General features: G+C 42.1%; 1 long non-coding RNA gene across 1 annotated transcript in view; it reads left to right on the top strand.

The window, feature by feature from the left end:
- LOC106727941 overlaps positions 1-16,735 on the top strand; it is a 36,430-nt gene extending 19,695 nt beyond the window's left edge. The window contains exons 2-3 of the long non-coding RNA XR_001364176.1: positions 14,899-14,984; positions 16,494-16,735. This is a non-coding gene — a long non-coding RNA (uncharacterized LOC106727941). The remainder of the gene's footprint in view (positions 1-14,898; positions 14,985-16,493) is intronic.
- The last annotated feature ends 595 nt before the right edge of the window (positions 16,736-17,330 follow it).

The following is a 17,330-nucleotide window of genomic DNA, read 5'->3' as shown; positions in this document are numbered from 1 at the left end:
ATATTCTTGAGACTCTGTTATGCATGGTACAGAGATGAAAGAAACACAGCGGTACAGAAGCAAACCCTGCAGCATTGTTCACATTTAGTTTATGCCACAACAAAATGTTGCTATAGAAACATTAAATCCCAACAGAATTCCTGGAAGTCAAAGATGTGCTTGCAGACTTACTTCCAGATGCTGACTTGCCAGCTTGTTAAATAAAACTTGGCATTTATAGCATGGGAGATTTCATCTCAAAACTTACTATGAAAACTGCCTGGGACTCTGAGTACAGTGCTCACAATGGAAAGGAAAGCAGTAACATAATGACTCGTCTGGCAGAGGTCTCCACCCGATTGTTTTTCTCTTCCCGCATCAACACACTCTATAAAGAAGTAGCTCTAAAATGGGATTAACCCTTAGTGACCAGGGCGTGGGGAGTCATTCTATTGATAAAATTGTGCATCCATGTTAAGCAGGGCAAGGCTTTCTGCGTGCCAGTGAGGGAATCACGTTTTCCTGTAGACAGTTTGGGGGCTCTCTTTCACAACAGCTTGCTCTCAGAAAACAGCCGGGTTAATTGGGAAGCAGCTAAAAAATGAGTTGTTGTTTTTTAAATGTCTAAAAATATTTTTGCTTCTTGTTTTCTAATCCTTCTCAATCAAACTGACAGCTTTTTAAAATCCCCTTAAATAGTGAATGCATAACAAGCGCATTGGAACTCAAACGATCACCACTGGCCTGAGTGTGAGAAGGGATTGTAAATGGTGCAGGAGAGTTGTACTCTATTCATTAAAAGCCCACCTGCCAGATGTGCGGGCCATAGACACCTCCCACTTCCTCTCAGGCTGCGGGGGGGCCTCACTGCACAGCTGTAGCCGCTCTGGAGAAACCAGCCATCTCCACTTGGGCGTCTGTCCTTGGGCTGCGAGCTCAGCCTTCCACTGAGATAATGACTTCCTTCCTTGCCAGCCCTTGCTCACAATAAATGCAATATACATCCGACTTTTAACAAATGTATATGAATATAGTGGGAGGTATTGTCTCTTGTACCCTTAAAAAACATGGGTGAGTCGCACCCCTCCTGACGTTTGGGCCGTCTATAGTGACTTCCTTCCAAAAAGCACAGTAAGGAAATAGGGCACAAAAGAGTAACTTAATAGCTGAGAAACCTGATAGACTCCACTTCACGCCAGGTAATCAAGGCCAACATCAATAGCCATAAATCATGGCCGTGATATGTACCTTTGATATGATGCAATGAAAATGGCACGTTACCTCTGTGATCTCCTTCCCTCCCCCAAACCCATAACCTTAAACTCATCATGAGAAGAAGATCGGACAGATCCCAACAGTGGGGCATGCCGTGATGTGCCCAACCAGCGCTCTTCAAAACTGTCAAGGTTATTCAAAACGGAAAGTCTGGAAAACTGTCCCAGCCAAGAGGAGCCCAAGGTGATGTGATGACTAAATGTAATGTGGTGTCCTGGAACAGAAAAAGGACATTAGGTAACAACTAAGGAAATCTGAGCAAATGATGGACTTGAGCCAGTAAGAATGTATCAGTATTTGTTCATTAATTGTAACAAATGTACCAGGCTTCTGTCAGATGTTAATATTAAGCTGTGCGCCAGCTGGCAACTCTCTATCCTATTTGCTCAATTTTTCTGTCAATCTAAAACTACTATAAATCAGGGGTGGGGAACCGTTTTTCTGCCAAGGGCCATTTGGATATTTATAACATCATTTGTGAGCCCTACAAAATTATCAACTTAAAAATTAGCCTGCTATATTTGATCAAACATTTAATTAACTCACCCCTAATGCCTTGTCAGGGCCAGACCAAATGATTTCATGGGCCAATACAGCCCAAGGGCCAGATGTTCCCCACCGCTGCGTAAACTCTATTAATAAAAATAAGGGAGAGATGGGAAAGGCTGAGGAGCCTGCAGGCTAATGAGGTGTACAGAGCTCAGTGTTGGCTATTATTGAATTTGGGACTCAAAGTGGGACTCAGAGAGAGATGTGAGGCACCAAGCTGCACTGGGGATCTGGCCTGGCTGAGGTGGACTGGACCAGCTGGGAACGATTCATGACTATAACTCCATGCCCCGCTCAGCGCCTTCAGTGTGAGCACTGGTCCGCTATGGTCCCCACACTGAGCTGCGTGCTTTACATACATTATCTCACATAGGTATTAACAGATGAGGGAAACTGAGGCACGGAGACTTTAGTAGCTTACCCAATGACAGCTAGTAAACGGCAGAGTCTGGATTTGAACTCAGGCAGTTTCATTTCATCCAGGTATCACTGGTGTGGGACGTTTGCAATCCCTAAACCATGTTTGGCAGAGCCAGTTGATCCTAAGCACCAGGAGGTTTACAGCTTTGGGTTTGGCAATGGGGAGAGGTCGCTAGAAGCCCACTGCATGTAGCAATGTATTACACCGCTGAGCCAAGGGCCAGAATCAGCTGCTGTGAGGCTGGGCGGGGGGATTCTGTTTACTATGGTCACTTGTTTGGGGCACTCAGATCTCAGCCCGCAGAGCTGGATTCTCGGGTCCAATCTCCTTGGCTGCAGCATTCAGCAACTCCTCAGTGGGGTGGGTTTCTCCTTCATGGAAGGGCTAGGAGTGATACTAATGGCAGATGTGTACACGCTTTCTTATCTTGACAGTTCCCCCAGTATTGACTGCACTTGTCATCAGATAGATATGAGCTCTAATTGAACACATCACCAAATGCTTCTCCTGTAAGCGGGACTGGTTTGCCCAGGGCAGTCCCAGCTTATGACTGTTACCCTACATAATTAACAGCATCCTCTTTTGCTCTCAAAAGTGTCCCAGTTGGAATGACAACTTGTACAGCCACCATATCTATAACACAGAGACAACTGCCACTCCCAAGCTAAAATCTCTGGAGACCACACCAATTACTGTTCTAATATATTGGTGACATCGGGGGCCTCTTGTTCATTTGGGGGGGAAAGTGGGATTGTGCAAGAAATCGTGACTTTCAGCAGTGTGACTATTCACTCATTCGACATGGTAACTGTTTTCCAACTTTGATTCATTTCAACTATATTTCTTTTTTTAAAATTGTATTTTTAATCAGAGAGGAAGGGAGAGGGAGAGAGAGATAGAAACATCAATGATGAGAGAATCATTGATCTGCCTCCTGCCCCACTGGGGATCGAGCCCGCAATCTGGGCATGTGCCCTTGAACAGAATCAAACCCAGGACCTTTCAGTCCACAGGCTGATGCTCTATCCACTGAGCCAAACTGGCTAGGGCCAACTATATTTCTTTTGCAATTAGAATGTAACCACTGCACACAGCACATTTATTAGAGCAGAAACTACTTTGTGACCATTACCTGAGCTCCCAAACTAGAGGGCTGCCCTTAAGAAGGGACATGACATCGCCTCTACAAGGATGGTCAGCACAGTTGCACATGACACCACACTGAGCATCTGCCATCAGCCGCTGGCCTGCTGGAACAGGGCCAAGGGCAGAAAATGCTGTAGTTCAGCCCTGTTGTCTTATTGTAAGTTCTTTGCAGTTCTCATTCTTGCCATACATCCTCAATTTCTCTTTAGGAAAAACATACCTGGTCTAACACTGAGCACACAAAGTCAGATAGTGCTTCCCCATCACCTGTGCCCCGGACCTCTGCTATCATTTTCTGCATTTCTCTTCTATTTAAATCATGTCCCCCATACGTCTCTTTATCATTTGCAAGGTTAACAAATTCACTGAAAATTACAGAGTTTCACTTCCAAAATCTCTTAAGCTAAGTATTAATTTCAAGAGTTGTTGCAGAATTCTCTTCTCCCATGGTCACAAATTTGTAACAGCCTCCAAGAAATCCAAATATGTACTCAATTACAAGCCTCAACTAAGGCTCTTGATAGAATGTTGTCATCTGTGTGGTAAAGGCCACTGCTGTTGACTGTAGCCAAACCAATTGTAAAATATAGAGCAGACCAAGATCTGGAGATGGATGGTGGTGGTGGCTGCACAATAATGGGAGTGTACTTAATGCCACGCAACTGTACATTTAAAGTGGTTAAAATGGCAAGTTTTATGTTATGGGTGTTTTACCACAATGTATATGGAAAGCTGTGGGAGACGTGTGTGTGTGTGTGTGTGTGTGTGTGTGTGTGTGTGTGTGTGTAAGTGCCACCTGGCTTGGCTGGAAAAATACAGCCAAGGGAGAGAGGTCTAAACATGCAACGAACATTTAAAAAGATTGGTATGGATGCTGTCTTTTGAGGCCAAACAAATTATTGGTTGCAAAAGACAAAAATGAACAGGCACCATCCTAAAGATGCAAACATCTTATACACTTACTTATTCAACAAATATTTATGGCACTCTTGCCACCATAGGTCAGCAGATCTCAGACAATATAAATGATTAAGCCAGTTATGGAGTACACATGTGTTTATTATATGACTTCCTATTTTTTCTTTGTCTGAAATACTTCACTATTTAAAAGCTCTATTGTCACAAATACCGTGAGTCCTGGTATGATGTAAATTTACCCCATTTTACATAGAACCCAAACAGGAGAGGGGAAGAGAAGATCATAGAAGCGGAGGAAACAGACAAGCTCCGGCTGCAGAAGGGTGCACAGCGGGAGGTAGGGGAGAAAGAGCAGTTAATTAGTCTGCATCCAACTGAGAATTTTCCTAGCAGATACCTATTTTGGCATAAGATAAAACCAAGTGTATTTTACACACTCAAGAAAGATGTGGGTGGCTGAAAAATCCTAGGTCCTATATAAAATATAGATGTGGCATCTTCTGACTCAAAGCCCAGGGCACATGAAGTTAAAACAAGTCACTATACAGAAATCTGAAGAGGAAAATGTGCTACAGGTCCCAGTAATACCCACAGCAGGGACTCCGACACAACAGGTTACACGGGTTCATAGGTAGAATCCAAAGTAAATCACTGGTGATTGAATAAGTAACTCCATGGGCTTTGGTTTGAGACAGGCTGGTGGTAAATCTAGCTGTAGTTACTCACTTGCTGAGGTTTTAGACAAGTTACTTAGAGTTGACTCCCTAGCCTATCATCTGGAGACAGCACTCTCTACCTACCTCCAAGGATTATTGGGAAGGTTAAAGGGACGTATGTGCAGCATGTAACACATGGTTCCAGGCACATATTAAGTGCTCAATATATGCTAGCTGGTATTATTAACAGACCAAAATGTTTTCCTCCTTTCATTGGTGAAAGGTTAACATGGTGGTACATGGGCAGGCTAAATAGCCATCTCAGATGGTGATTAAAGAAAATGGAATTTATTTAAGGAAAGGGGATGGGGGATGGGGTATCCCAAGGGGTCATTGGGTCTGTGATGGCAGCACTCTGGCTGGAGTTTCATCCTTAGATGCAGTCACGGGTGGGACACTTGTCAGTGGGTCTGGGAGCTGAGCTGGTGGGCTTAGAATGCGATCAGGTGCCTTCATACCTTTCAGGACAGTTTCATTCCTTGTATGATCTGACTCCTGGTGTCCTGCAAGTTTTCCTGGTCTTTTGTTCTCCTGTGGTGGGAAGCTTACAAATGGCCATTAAGGATTGTATTGCCCTACAGTCCTAACAATTGGTACTAGTAAATGCTCACTGCACAAGGAGTCATCCCTGCTCTGACCCTAAAGTAGCTACATGACCCAAGGTCAATAATTCCACATCTCTGTACCTCTGTTTCTTTAACTGTGAAATTAGACGTTTTTCTAAGTCTATCCCTTTTATGGGTTTTTCTCTCTCCCATATCTTTCAGCATTGCTGGTGCCTTTCACTGTTCTCCCCCATGTCCTCACTGTGCTCTCCACCTCCAGCCCTTCTTCCTCTTTTTTTATCTTTATTTTTGAAGATGTTTCTATTGCTGTTTAGAGAGAGATGAAGGGAAAGAGAGAAACATTGATGAGAGAGAAACATCAACATCCATTGGCTGCCTCCAGTAAGCCCCCTGCTGGGGATCGAGTGTGCAACCCGGTGTGTGCCCCGACCCGCATCAGCCTGGTGACCTCCTGGTTCATGGTGGATGCTCAACCACTGAGCCACACCTGCTGGGCCCTTCTCTGCTCCCTACGCACTGAGGCACTCCATTTCCTTTCCTCATGTGGACACCACCCTCATCTCCTAATCACTCACCCTGTGCCCCTCTGTCCTTCTTCCAAGGCTTATTCCACGTGGCTGCCAGAATTTGTCTTTTAAAGCTCAGTTCTGATGACGGCTCCCTCCAGCCTGCAGAGCTCTCTTCCCAGTCGGGCCTCACTCTGTCTGGAACGGCCAGCCTTCCTCTCCTCCAGCAACACCCAGGATCAGCTTCAAATAGCACATCGTCTTTCACGTCTCTACTTTCTCTGAGACAAAGCTAGATTCTCCCCATTTGTGTTCCCAGAGCCCTGTATACATAACCTTTCTGTAGTCTTTTACTGTAGTGATTCTTAATATTGAAGCAAGACAAAACAAACAATTATAATGTCAGGTATTTTAATTTTCTGTGCAAGAATTGGAATGTCATAAGTATTGAGTAAATGTTTGTCAAAGAGTGTTAGAAAGTGATATTCAGTGGCACAACCAAAGGCATAGCCCACTTATTTTGGTTTCAAGTCCAAGTAACTAGGAAGGATGGAGGGGAACTGTGGGAGAGAAATGCTTGTGGAGAGGTAGAAATCCAAGATCCCCAAGATGCTCTCTGTCTCTCTTTAGGTTGAATCGCAGGTCTGTTAAACTATGTGTGTAACAGATATGCAGCAGAGAGGGGAGGTTCTCCTCTCTCAGGGAAAATGATAGTTGCAGCTTAGGTAGGACATGATGGTCACTTCAACATGCATAGTGTCGGTGCTGGAGATGGGGAGAAGTAGATGTAGCTGAGAAAGAGTTGTAAGGCAAAAAAGACAGCATACCAATGATGAAGTGGTTTGATATGGGAGGGTAAAGAATAAAAGGAGGTATCCATCAGAATGACTTCTCGGGGACAGTGGTGCTGGTGACTGAGATGGGGACCCTGGGGGAAGCACCAGGGGATGTCAGGAAGTTGTGCCAGAGGAAGGAGATACATTGCAACTCAAGCTGCCCTTTACCCCCTCCACCCCCTGCCTGCCAAAGGATGAGCATTAATTGAACAAGTGTGAACCACTGTTGGGAATCCATGGATGTGTAAGTTGGAATACCCAGTCAAGTGTCATGGGAGTCAGCCTTCCTTCCTTGAATGCCGGGTATTCCAATTATGTGAGATCTGGAGGTCTTGGCTTAACTAGAGAATGCACACTTGATAGCTGTGTGACTTTGGACATATCACTTAATCTCTCCACACTTCAGTACCCTCATTGGTAAAATGGCAAAAATTATGTTTATCTTCCTGGTTATCATGACAAATTATTATTAATATATTGTTTTGACTCACTGCTCCAGCCTAACTGTCTCCTCAGCTCACCTCAAAGAGGTGACACAAATGAACATGAAGCATGAAGCCTTTCATGGTTTAAGGAATGGGACTAAAGGTGGGAACAATTATTTCCCGAGTGCTACGCTTCTCTCTACAAACATCTTTCCCTTTAATGTCTTACAGACTTCATCTCAGAAAAAATTCTTATTCACAAGACTTCTACCAAATCACCATAGCCTGGGGCAGTGCTGAGTGAAATTAGGGAGCATTTTAAAGTTATCATCAGTGATCACCACCCTTCATGTCCTCGACCACCCTCGTGACAGAAATGCTTCCTCCTCAAGCTGTTGTGCTTCTCAGCCTGCCTGCACCTTAGAATTAACTGGGGAACTTTAAGCAGTTCTGGTGCCCAGGTTATACTTCAGACTAGTTGAATCAGAGTCTGGCAGTGGTACTCAGGGATCAGTATTTTATAATGAACCCCCAAGTAACCCCAATGTGCAAGCAGAGGTTCTAGCCCTATTTGCAGTTTAACTGGGATAAGTTCCTAAGAACAAAAAGCATTAAAAATGGTAAAACTTTAGGCACTGGGGACAGGTTGTTTGGGCATATAATTCTGGTTAGAGAACATGAGAGTAGATGACACTACTATTTGTTACCCTTCAGAAAAATATCTGGTTTCAAATATAATCCAGCTAGAATCAGGCGGGAATTTAAGGCCAAAGCAAGCATGCTTCCACAGCCCCGTGTTTACAAGAAGGCTTGTGGAACTGAGGCCATATCTATGGGAGTTCTTGTGGTTCCCAGCCTGTCTGCGTCAACAGCCATCCAAAGATGTAATGTCAACTCCAAGGGAACCGACCCTATGCAGTCCAAACCTTGTGGCCTCTAAGGTCTTCACAGTCATCTCCAACTGGCCTTTCTAACTTCACCTCCCACTTTCTTCCTCACATAGCTGTACTCCAGCTCGATCAGACTTATCACTAAAGCCCTACACAGACCTACGCCAATGCATCTGCTGCTGTTTCAAGCTCCAGTGCCCTTTCCCAGAAAACACCTGCTTATCCTTAGAGAATCAGCCTAAAAGCCACCTCCTCTATGAAACGTTCCCTGCTCACTGGCTCCCACTCCTGTGTTCCTGTGAGCAGCAACCCTTATGCAGCCCAGGTGAGAGGGAACGTTTACTTCTCTCTGCCGGCATCTGTCCCACATCTTCCCCAAGGCGAGAGGAGAGGAATCTGGTTGGTTAGAATTCAAGGCAGTGACTGAGTCATGTTCATCAGTGTTCACCAGTGTTTGCCAATGTGATAAAAGGTGATATGCTCAGGTGTGGATCGTGTAATGGGGTTGGATTGCTTGGGTTTGTAGCTTGCTTCAGCCATGTACATATGTAAAATTGGGCAAGTTATCAGTCTATCAAAGCTTTGGTTTTTCTCATTGTAAAATAGAGAAAACAAAACTTTCTGCCTCATAAAATTTTATATTAAATGATATTACCCATTTAAGGTGCTTGGTCTAGAACATTGCTCCTAGTTGGCATAGCTTCATCAAGAACTTCATGAGAGGAAGTAAAGTTAGTAAAACAAGCATTCCTGTATGCCTGGATTAAATACTATTTGTTCAACATGATATGAGCAAATATTGTGTTCTACGTACTGGGCTTCAGCTGAGAACAAAAAAAGGATTACCCCACACACAATGGTCCTTTTGCATTTCTTATCATATTAGGTCATACTTATTTGTTATCTTATCTATTTCCCTCTGCTGAGCCATGGCATCCTGAAGGGTAGCTACTGTAACTGCCCTCAATGATAACTAAGAGTGGAAAAATGAAAGTCTAGAACCATCAGAGAGAGAGAGAGAGGGAGAGGAAGAGAGAGAGAAACATTAATATGAGAGAGAAATGTCTATTGGTTGCCTCCCGAACCTACAGCCCAGATATGTGCCCTTACCAAAAATTGAACTGGCTACCTTTTGGTGCATTGGATGATGGTCAACCAACTGAGCCACAAAGGCCAGGGCTCAATTTCATCTTTTATTTTCTTTGTTTTAAAAGAATTTTTATTGATTTTTAGGGAGAGCAGAAGGGAGAATGAGAGAGTGAGAAACATCAATATGAGAAACATTAATTGGCTGCCTCCTGCATGCCCCCTACTAGGGATTGAGTCCCAACCTGGGCATGTGCCCTGACCAGGAATCCAACCAGCAACTTTTTAAAAAATATTTTTTTATTGATTTCAAAGAGGAAGGGAGAGGGAGATAGAAACATCAATGATGAGAGAGACTAATTGATTGGCTGCCTTCTGCATGCCCCTACTGGCGATGGAGCCAGCAACTCAGGCATGTGCCCTGACTGGGAATCAAACCCAGGACCTCTTGGTCCATAGTATGATGCTCAACCCACTGAGCCACCATAGCCAGGCCAACTGGCAACTTTTCAGTGCATGAGACAATGCCCAGCCAACTGAGCAACACTGGCCAGGGCACATCTTTTATTTTCTTTAAATATTTTAAATATAATCAATTTATATGTCCTGTATCTGATAATCCTATTCCCTGGAATTCTTGGGTGTGATCCCCTTTCTCTTAGTTGTTGTTTCTGCTGATAGTGTCTTGCTTATATATGATTGCAATTTTGTATTAGAAATACAAGTTTAATTGAGCTCTATCTATGGGAAACTTCTGAATCTTGATTGAAAATGTATTCCTCCAGAAAGGACTTCTTTTCCTCCTCTGCTAAATGCCTGGGACTATGATAAACCCAGGACCACTTCATATAAATTTCTGCTTTGGAATTTTCAGGACTATGTAGTACAAATGTGAATCCAATCCCATGTGCTAACCGGTCTATGGTCACTAATTTTGAGGGGATGTTTTTACTCACTCAGAACCTTGATCAAGATAGACACATTTATTTCTCATCTCCCAATATGGGGCAAATGTTTTCTATTCCACTCTTTTACTGCATACCCGTAAAGGCCCCAGCATTATGTAGCACTAGTGGCCTGATGGACGGATTTGTGCACATTAAAAGGAAATTAATTAGAAGAAATATTTTAATATTGCTATTCACCCTTTGAGAAAGAAAATAATTAGTAAAATGTATATGAAAATAATATATAAATTGATTAATAAATAAACAATAACAACATGATATAACAACAACAAACACATGATATAAAAACATTAAAAAATAAAATAAAAACAACATTGATAAAAACAATGACTGATAAATTGATTATTCTAATATCTACCTGTATACCACATTAAGAGTTAAAACACTTTCAGAGTGCTTTACTAATTTCCTTTGTGATGAAGTATTTACAACTTTAACTCTAATGTCACACACTGTTCGAACTTGAGAGAAAGCAACATATAACTGACCATGTCCAAAAAAGGCATTTAGGTAGGAATATTCCTACTCTGTCTAGATTGATGCCAGCAAGAGTTTTATATGTATCACGCATGTGTGAGTCAACATCTATTTTTAAATTGCCAGTGCAAGTCATATGTACCATCTGGTCGGTCGGTCAGATAGCCGGACAGATGGACAGTTGGTCACTTAGCCTTTTATGTATATAGATTCTTAATATCACTCCTGACTTTTGCAGGCTCAGATCATGTTTGTTTGTCCCCACAGAGCCAATAAAACCATGTTTTTGGTAGTGAAATTGGCAAATACCTTCTGAACTTAGGTTTTTAACTTCTTTGTTTTGTGCTCCCAAGGATTTCTCTTACTTTCTTTCATTCTTACCTTTAAAGTTGAGAATGTTTATTATATTTTATCCATGTTTTCCAAGTGTATTGTAGTGAAAGTGCTTTCAAATTAACACCATATTGAGGGTAATGAAGGTTAATAATGCTATCAGGGAAGTACAGAAGTGTTTTGTTTTGTTTTTGTTTTTATTGCTGCTCTTAAGGAGATTACATCTTACTGGCTATTTATTTGGAAACTAGTGTCCTGGTGCACGGATTCGTGCACATTGAAAAGAAATTAATTAGAAGAAATATTTTAATATCACTATTCGCCCTTTCTCTATAATAGAAGTGTCAACCAAATTCATGATTGACAATGACAGATGGAAAAACACACGTGCAATTGGCTAGTTCCACTATTTCTGACTTCTTTTCAGTCAGGTCAAGTTTCTAAACTTTCTAAATCTCTGTTGTCTTGCTAATGAAAAGAAAATAGGATTTTATCGAGTCTCCTATCTACCTACACCAGGACTTCTGTGAGGATCAAATGAGATGAGGCATGGGAAAATGCTTCACAAACATTTGGTTGAACTATAAAATGTTTGCACCTGGCTATAAAGCAAGTCGGGTTCCTGGGCTGAGGAAAATCCAAGGAGGTTAGTAGCTAGGGAGAGGAAGCTGGGCGATGCTATGTGACATCATTACCCAGCACCCACAGTGACCATTTCAAGGCTGGGCTGGGCTGTGGGCCACATTTTGCACCATGGGGTCTTGGCAGCATTGGCTGTGATTTGATGGTGGCAGGGCCTGTGTCCAGGGTGGTGGCGGGGCTCGTGTCCCACTTGGGGGAAGCCAAGTGTTGGTTTGTTGGTGCCAGGTCTCTGGTGCCGTTTATTTTTAAATGGCCAGTGCATGTCATGGCAGGTCCTGCGTTGAGCATCTGCTCCCTGGTGGTCAGTGCACATCATAGCTACCGGTCGCAGGGAAGGACGGACACTTAGCCTTTTATATATAGAGATAACCTTTAGAAAGATATAAAAAATAGCTTTAAAAAGTTGACCCTCCTAGACACTAGTCAGTTGGGGTCAGCATGGCAGGTTCACTCCACTTCCATATCCCAGCACGGCAGGCAGGAGCATGGTCACTGTTGCTTGGATTAAGTGGAAGCAACACTCAACTGAGCAACGGAAACTTAGTGAAGTACATTTGAAAGTTTGAGCAAGAAAACCATCTAAGAGAAAAAAATCTTTCAAGTGTTGGAAGATACATTTATTGCCCAACCAAATTTGGGGAATCCTTTAGGACCTTCATACCACACGGAAAGGCATCTTATAAGTAGTTTTCACATAGGGGTCTTCTGACCAGAAGCATCAAAATCTCAAACGTTTGTTTTAAAAAGCAGAATTCTGAACTTCACTCTCAGACAGTCTGAAGTGAAATCTGGGACTCTATTTTTAACAAGCACCCTTGGTGACCCGCATAACTGAAGTGGGAGAGGTTCTAGTGCAGAGTATGTTTGCATGTGAAAGACTGTGTTGCCATAATTTCAGGGTCCCCACTGATTCATGCAGTAGGAATAGAAAAAGCCAAATAGGAGAAAACCTATTTCAGTCCTTGAGATTGAGAGTCTCAAGGTCTCTGGTACACCAAAAACCTAAACTTTGAACCACTACAGACAGAGAGATACACGGAAAGCCCTCTGTGGTGAGTTCAGCACCCTTGATCCAAGTATGTGCCCATCAGGATTCTCCTGATGTCAGACTGGGACTCCTGTCAAAGAAGAGTGTCTAACCGGAGTCAGAGAAATAGACCCAGGACCATAAAAGAAGAGCTGTTGGAGCAAGACTACAACTTCACTCCAAGAAGGGATTGATCCTTAGTGCCAGAACCGCACTGTACCCAACTCATGTGTCATTTAACTCTGTTGTACACAGCCTGTGTAGTTTAACTGTTATTCTGGAATTATCCTTATTCCAGAATTAAAGCTTTATAAAAGCCAATATGCAATAATGCCTTCTGGAAAGTCTATATAAGGACACAGACACACTGTTCTGCTGCTGAGAGCAGGTACTTGGTACATCTACTGACATGGTGACCAAACAGAGACCCTTGAAGCACTTTAGGGGAAACAAATGCTGCATAGTATGCACTCTGGGAGGGGAGGAGGAACCCATAGTCAACAGGATTAGGCAGAGGATTAGGTTCATAAAAAAAAATAATTGCAACTGCAATAGTCCTGTAAGGAATGCCATGAAAATGAAGTATTTTAAAGAGTGCCATCCTTCTGGAATTGTTTTGGAAAAAGTTTGTGAGGAATTTCAAATGAAGAACCTTGCTGTGATTGTTGCTTTAAGCACCATTTTTGGTTTGCAAATTACATGCCATTTTACAGACAACTAAAGAAACATGATCCAACTGTATTATTCTGTTGCCCCGTGTTTCAACAGTTCCATATGGTTCACATCAGTAGGCTGATTTCTTTAGAAACAATTAAAAATCTTGCCAGACACACAAGAAGAAACCATGTGAGCATGTTTTCTGCTTGCTGGTGACATTTCATCCCCTCCCCATCCCTTTAGTCTCTAACAAATTACTCAGCCTGCTGGAGCAGGATCCCTCAAAGGCTGGGAAATGACAGCCCTTGTCTGAGACATCCTCTCTGACCATAACCCAAATTGGGCCTTTAGGCAAACAAAAATGCAGTAAGAGATCTGAATTTATTTCTGTTGCATCAAATGACAGTATTAAGAAATGAAGCCAGTGTAAAACAAAGCAAAACAAAACAAAAAACAGCTGGTGGGGGTCTTGAAATGCAGTACACCACTCAAGGTAAAGAAATTGACAATACATTGATAGAATGTGGACCCAGTTTGGAGGATTATTGGTCAGGATAGGCTACATTTTACTGCAGTAACATCCATCCCCAAATCCTAGTGACTTATTATCACTTATTTCTCACTCATGTTACCAGTTGGGGTGGGTGGTGGAGGCGGGCGGCAGGTCCAACTCACTGCCAAAGTCATCACTCTGAGTCTCAGGTTGACAAGAAGGAATCACCTGGAAAGTTGTTCATCTAGGTTTGGGGGGCAGAGTAAAATTTTCTGGATCTAGGGGATCACAGCCCTTAGGAATTTGTGTCTATCAGTGTTTGAGTGTGATTATATGTCCAGAAGCAAGGGGCAGAAAGGCTTATGCACTTAGAAAATAGACACACACACACACACACACACACACACACGCACACACACACACAGCCAGATGTTATATTCATTTAGAAGTAATTCCTGATGCTTATAACTATGCCATCCAATGCAGACTAGGACCCTTTTTGTAGAAGAGAATGAATGATAAAGCACTGATTCTTTACAACACAATGAACAAGCACAGTTTTGGAGAGAGAGTTGATTCTTGGGCTTTTGGTCTGGTCCTAACAAGCATTCAGATGCCCGTGTAATTATAAACCTGGGATCCAGTAAAGAACAAAGCCAAAACATAGGTTTATTGTTGGTGTTGTGTGTGTGTGTGTGTGTGTGTGTGGCGCGCGCGCGAGCGCATAGGCAAGGGTATGTGTATGTGTATGTGTGTGTGGGGGGGGAGGGGTTGAGGTTGGGGGGATGGTCCCCACAACTAAGAAAACCTAACAGTACAGCATTTCCTTTGTTGAGCAAAAATCTGCATCTCTGTAATTTCCATCTCTTGGAAATGTCACTCTGTGGAACTCCAAAAGAAACTGTTCTCTTTTCTACAAGCAGCCCTTGAAGGTATTAAAAATTAGCTGACATGTCCTCAATTTTTCCTCCCAATTTCCTCTCCCTAGAGTGTGCTTTTGAATGGAGGAGAAGAAGGTATGACTTAAAGGGGCTGTATCAGAACTGAGCAGGGACACTGTTCAGTTTGTTGTTGGTAAGAACTTTTGATTTGGAACCTTAAATGATATTGAAGGGAAACATGAGGGTTTTTTAAGTGTTTATCAAAAAGAACCATGCATTAGAAATGACCTTCTCAGTTAGATGACAGGAGGGATAAGAATCCCATTTCTTTTTTTCCAGATCCCTGCTCACAGAGGCAAAAAAAAATCCAACACTTACTGAGCTACATCCCTAAAAAGACAAAATAGATATATTGGAGAGAAAAATTGTGAGAGATTTTGAAATAGGAAAAGAGATTACTGGATATCTGTTCAGTGGAGCATCCAGGAATCACCGGATTTTGTGTGCAGGCTTAGATTGTAATACAAATAATTCTTCTCATAGAAATGCAAGTTGTGTCCAGTGAAATGCAATTGATATCACTCTCTGGATATTGCCCTGTTCTGCTGGTTTTATATCTATTTACAAGTATATTTTCCAAATTCCTTACCAGTCCATATATCTGTGGTACTTTAAGTTCTCCCATAAAAGAAAGGTTATAACACTTTCCTAACTCCCTCATTAATTAATAAGTTAAATAAAATCCTTGACATGTTTATTTTTTATTTGGATGAGAGTCACAATTGTACCTTATTTTGAAAATTATCCCTTAACAATAATTTTCTTATAACTCATCCATCTCCTCATCTTTTGGCTTTTTAATCTGCACTCCCTTCATATTGCCCACATTTTATACTTATGAATGCACCTGTCAAAGATCTAAAAAAGATTTGGCTAGAACAGGGGAGGGCAAACTTTTTGACTTGAGGGCCACAGTGGGTTCTTAAACTGGACCGGAGGGCCGGAACAAAAGCATAGATGGAGTGTTTGTGTGAACTAATATAAATTCAAAGTAAACATCATTACATAAAAGGGTACGGTCTTTTTTTTTTTTTAGTTTTATTCATTTCAAACTGGCAGTAGTTTGCCCACGGCTGGGCTAGAAGTAAATGATGAAGATTTATTCAAGAGTCTTAGAGTTTGCAAATTGTGAACACAGTAAGGCAAAAACCCAGAAATGTTCCAAAGAAGAAAGAAAAGGTAAAAGTGCTCATAGTAAAAGATGCCTTCCTGACACTTATAGTCCCACATTCTTAGCCGTAGGTTTGGTCCAGGATAGTTATCAGTCAGATATCAGGTGGTTAGAATGATGATGCCAGATGGTCTGAAGATGGCTTCCAGGAGGACTGGTCATGTCCAATGGTCTGGATAATGTTTGTCAGGTGGATGTCAGGTGGTCTGGGTATGTGAGTTTTTCAGGGGTTAATCAGAGGGTTATCTGGAGGTCTGGCGTACATCTAAGTATTGGCATGCAACAACCTGACAAATATCCAGGCATTGATGTAGGACTGCAAATTATAAAGTTTAGGATCCCAGGCTAGGTAGAACAAGAATAGACTCATTTCCTCCTGTCTCAACCTTCATAATGTTAATACTTTTAGCAGCTCGGTCAAAGAGACTCCGTTTTGTATATTCTCTATCTTTATTCTTTCCTCTCGCCTAGAATTCCAGTGCTAATATTATCAGCATGGGCCTGGAAGCAGATTGTCTGAACTCAAAATCCAGAACCTTCATCAAGTTACTCAACCTCTGGAAAACAGTGTGGAACACACGAAAAACGTCTGTTCCTTTGACCTGCTCTATGTTGCAAGGACAGGATAATATCCTTTTCACTCTGGGAACTGCTCCTTCTTTCTGGTCCTAGACCAGTGATGGCGAACCTATGACACGCGTGTCAGAGGTGACACGCGAACTCATTTTTTGGTTGATTTTTCTTTGTTAAATGGCATTTAAATATATAAAATAAATATAAAAAATATAAGTCTTTGTTTTACTATGGTTGCAAATGTCAAAAAATTTCTATATGTGACACGGCACCAGAGTTAAGTTAGAGTTTTTCAAAATGCTGACACGCCGAGCTCAAAAGGTTCGCCATCACTGTCCTAGACCATAGCCAGCTTCTCTGTCGCTTCTGTGAATGAAAACCAGTTTCTAATTTAGGACTCTTTTGCTCTCACTACTTTCTAAAATTCTCCTCTGTCAAGATATTATTATCAAATAAGGATCTATATTGCAATTTTTATCTGAGGAAGCTCAACTTTTTTTTTTTAACCTTCATTATAATCCTTCAGATGGATTGGGTGCACTTACTGCATTTACTTATTCTGAACATCAAATTGTAGCAACTTCAGGAACCTCCACTCAAGCTGAGAGAAACATTAACCCATAAATTTGGAAAGATCATACTGTCTTTTTGGTGTAATATTAGGCAACTCACACAAATGGCCCCTTTGGGGAAACAGGGAAAAGAGCTTTGGTTTAGCTTCCCTAATTCTAAACT

Source organism: Myotis brandtii, unplaced genomic scaffold (assembly GCF_000412655.1).
Source record: "Myotis brandtii unplaced genomic scaffold, ASM41265v1 scaffold504, whole genome shotgun sequence".
Lineage (NCBI taxonomy): Eukaryota > Metazoa > Chordata > Mammalia > Chiroptera > Vespertilionidae > Myotis > Myotis brandtii.
This window is presented reverse-complemented; position numbering and strand designations above follow the sequence as displayed.